A 4,075-nucleotide genomic window follows, 5' to 3' on the forward strand; every position below is an offset into this window, starting at 1 on the left:
TGTAGCAACATCAGTCCCCTCAGAATCTTCTCCAAAACAGGGCAGACAATAACAGAGAGAAGAAACGGGATCAACCCCTCAAAGCTGAGACATCTGGTTTTTCTTAATGCCAATCTTCACTAAAGACCTGCTAAAACTGTTAATTTTCATTTATATTTTGTGGTGTGATTCTCAAAGCTTCTCTATGTTGTTTCATTGTAAATAGTTAAAATTTTATAAATATACACACGTTTTTGTACTTTAAAATAATTTTTTTGTAGCACTCTGAGTATAATAAGCCATATAAATAAACATTTGATATGTTTGTTTTGTACATTAGCAATTCATTTTACACATAATTTTACATTATTTTTGGTTAAAAAGTAATTTACGCAACAAAAAATCTGAAGAGCCACTTGGGAGCTGAAAGAGCCGGCTCTTTTTAGTGAGCCCAGCCATAACAACTGGCTCTCTTCAAAGAGCCAGAATTCCCATCGTTATTTTCAGCTAGAAAAACCATTCAAGTCAGGACAAGTTCAGCTATATAAAGAAGAGTGCCACAGCACATTTTATTTCTTAGTTTTACTTGTCATTGGACATGGTTTTTTTTATACTCACTGTAACAGTATCTACCAATGTAAAGATGAGGCTACAACATTAAAACTGAGAAGGTGTCAAGTTATTTTAACAAATTAGCTCACAGCCAAAAACAAGTATTGTGAGGTGCGACTCGGAGAGCACATCTGCAGATCTACAATGAATTGTGCAATGATTTACAGTATTGTGTGTGGTCTGTTCTTAACAGATGGTTGGTGCTCAGATAACAGCATAGTGTGACCATCGTATTGAGGTAGTAGCATGCATGGGGAGTTTGTTTCTTTGTTGCCAATATAACACCACTGTTCAGATGAAGACCCAGGGAGGCCCAAAGTAGCCAGGGTTTTTTATTGAGCTGCACTATTAATATTAAATATAAAAACATTTACATTATTGGGGCATGTAAAGCTAGAATAGTTCTTTCATCTACAAGACTACACATCCAACAGGGAATAAGTTATAAATCAACTCTTAGAGATTTCTCCTAGATTGAGCAGATTTCACAATTAGTCTAACAACTGACAGGCTCAAACAAAGCAAGAGGACTGGACGGCTAATGTCCTACATTAGCATTCAGCTAATGCTAAATAAAGTATTCCACCTGGGATAGAAAACATAAATTTGGACAACTGTGTTAACAATGAAGCACCTACACACTACCTACATACAGAACGCAACACATGAAATGTTTACTGTGATTTTCTACAATTTTCTAATGCGACCCACCAGAGTAGCAGAAGAGCTACCACTGTTGTCCATCGTGATCCTCCACTACAATCAAACTTACAGAACTGCCACCGAAAACTAACTTGAAGAGCCCAGCTACCACCTGAATGGACAATTTGACTGTCACTGTCTAATCAGATTCAGGTGTGATACACACTAAACCTCACTACTTTTTCTGTATACAGATGTTCACAAACATGCTTATTTTCAGTGTGTTTGTGTAACATAATTTGTTTACAGATTTTATTCACACGTTCAAAAACGTTTTAGATACAAATCTTTCCTACACATGCTCACAATGTACATACATTGCTATTTGTACAATTAAATTCCCATTCATTTGACTAGCATCACCATGTGTGTCACCTCCTTCCCAGTGCCCTTGCCTCTGTAGAAAACAAGGGGAACATAGTGTCCAGATATAAAGAGATATACGCAGGAAATGACTGAGATGTACAAACTACAGCACAGGCTGACTGTAGATATTTACTCAGCCTTTGATTTTGACTCACTTTTAAGATAAGCACACTGAGCATCACCTGCTATCATGATCTCCAGCGCAGCTGAGGAGAGGTCCGTTGGGAACATGTTGACATCTCCCACCGTGCGCTGCTCCTCTTCTATACTGGGATCTGCCCATCGCTGCTTATCCAAGATGATGAATGTGCACTCTGGCAAAAAATTAAAAAGTCAAATTAAACAGCTTTTCTTTAAGTAAAAGTTGAATGATTTTACTAATGCATAACCTCAGAAAGAATGATGTCTTATTTTCATATGATATCCAATGATTGCCAGTTATTTATAAACACTTTAACCTAACAAATGTGATAGATGATGGTACGAATATCTGGAAGGAATGATTTGGAAGCCATAAGTACAGAACTTGAGAGCAGTGTTGACCTAATAAAGCAACTGTCACTGAATCATATTTCACTTTATCCTATCATAAGTTGTATTAAATAAGCTTCTGTTATTTGGACAATGTGTTAGCTTATTTATTTTGGCATTGTAAAAATTCTGAATGTTAAAACTTGTTACTCTAACTTAGAATAAATTAAAAGTAAAAGAAGTTCGCTCAGATTTCTCTTCAGCCACTGCTGTATGATCGGCTCAACCAGATATTACTTTTCTTTCTCTGTTTTATTTATGTAGTTTTCAGAGAAATAAAGGTGTCCAGTTATTCCCATGAAAAAAATCTAAGGCTAAAGACACTGGATATTGATCACGCCCTAACAGGGAAGCAAACCCCAACCTGCCGTACCAAAGTCAGTGGTCACACATTTTAATTGCTTAAAATAGAAACATTAAAATTAACATGGTACCACACAAACGGTCACACAGTAAGACACACACACACACACACACACACACACATACAAAAACAAACACCCAAACATACACAGTCAAAGCAATACAGTGTCGCATAGTAACACACACAGAGGTACAGTGACACACCCACACACACACAGAGGTTGGTCTGCCTTCATATGTCAGTAAAAATTATTTATTCTTTTAGAACTTTAAGCCATTTAATTTCTACCTCTTACTTTGCGATTAAGCCTTCCACTGTTTTAGGAAAGCTCTCACATTCTACAGATAATGAAATTAAATTCCCAACTTCAGTTTTTCATTTCATCTTCCATAATTATTCAGCATTGCATCTCAGCCTTCAGCTGTTTCAACAATGGATTTCAACATTTTCAGGGCAATTCTTCTGCATCCACATGCATTTTCTTCAGGAAATGCATTTGTCTCGTTACATATTGCACTGCTGTTTTAGAGTGTGCAGCTTAAGTCCATACCACTCTAGCAACCAAAAGTAAATAATCAGTGTTTTCAAATGACTGTGCTCTTACAGAGACCTCCTATTTTAAACAGTTTGCCTCATTGGGGAATTAGGCTTGTTTAGACCCATCTAAACAAGGACTAAAGGCAAAGTTGCCGTGGCAGAGTGCCTCACACATTGTGTTACATTGCATGTGCTTGGAAACTCCCACAGTTATGAATACTTCTCCAGTCATGCAATTTGACTGTAAAGCCTTATTGGATTTCATTAATAAACAGTCATTATAAACAGAAACTTACCTGTCTCAACTTGTCTTCAAAAACCTGTTGTATGTCTGGTTGCTCACTGTGTAGGGATGATTGTCATTGTCGCTATCATTCCATTGCCAGACAATCTGGTTGAGGACTGTCTAAGGGGGAATGAAGAAAAAACCTGAATGTTAAAGCATGATATGCTTTATAATTTCAATCCATCATACTTTGGTTTTCACAGGTTTGCTGCATTTTGAACAATTTTTTTTAGCTTTTCATTAGTGGCCACAGTATTTTTATTTGGACAGTGAGCACACTTTGATATATGGTCCTTGTATTAAGACAAAATATAAAGATGTCATCTCACCACATGAAGTAATGACCATCTCTAATTTAATGGTGACAAGTTCCAAGACGTCGTCCCTCTGCTGGGTCAGACAGGTTCATCGCCACCAAGCCTAAGAAACACAAACCATTTTAACTTCTATTGTTTACCCTCACTTTTATAAAAGAGACCAGGCAATTGTTCCTCCTTTTTAACAAACTACTTTTAACTTGTGAAGTAAAAAAAAAAAAAAAAAAATGGAAAAGATATTCAATTTTCATTACTGAAGAAAGCATAAAATACATTATCACACACCCCTAAAGTGGATCGGAGACTACCTCATGACAGCAGTGGATAGTACCTGCTTTACTTGGTCTCAGGAATACTTATAAATGATTTGGACATGTGGAC

The 4,075-nt window shown here is 36.6% G+C and overlaps 1 long non-coding RNA gene across 1 annotated transcript; it reads right to left on the bottom strand.

The window, feature by feature from the left end:
* Window positions 1-1,599: 1,599 nt before the first annotated feature.
* Window positions 1,600-3,485, bottom strand: LOC109958186 (uncharacterized). The gene is made up of 3 exons (XR_002274643.1): window positions 3,388-3,485; window positions 1,842-1,973; window positions 1,600-1,690 (listed from the first exon to the last, which is right to left on the bottom strand). It is a non-coding gene; the product is annotated as an uncharacterized LOC109958186 (long non-coding RNA).
* Window positions 3,486-4,075: the final 590 nt, after the last annotated feature.

The sequence above is a fragment of the Monopterus albus genome, unplaced genomic scaffold, assembly GCF_001952655.1.
Source record: "Monopterus albus unplaced genomic scaffold, M_albus_1.0 scaffold31.1, whole genome shotgun sequence".
NCBI classification, from domain to species: Eukaryota; Metazoa; Chordata; class Actinopteri; order Synbranchiformes; family Synbranchidae; genus Monopterus; species Monopterus albus.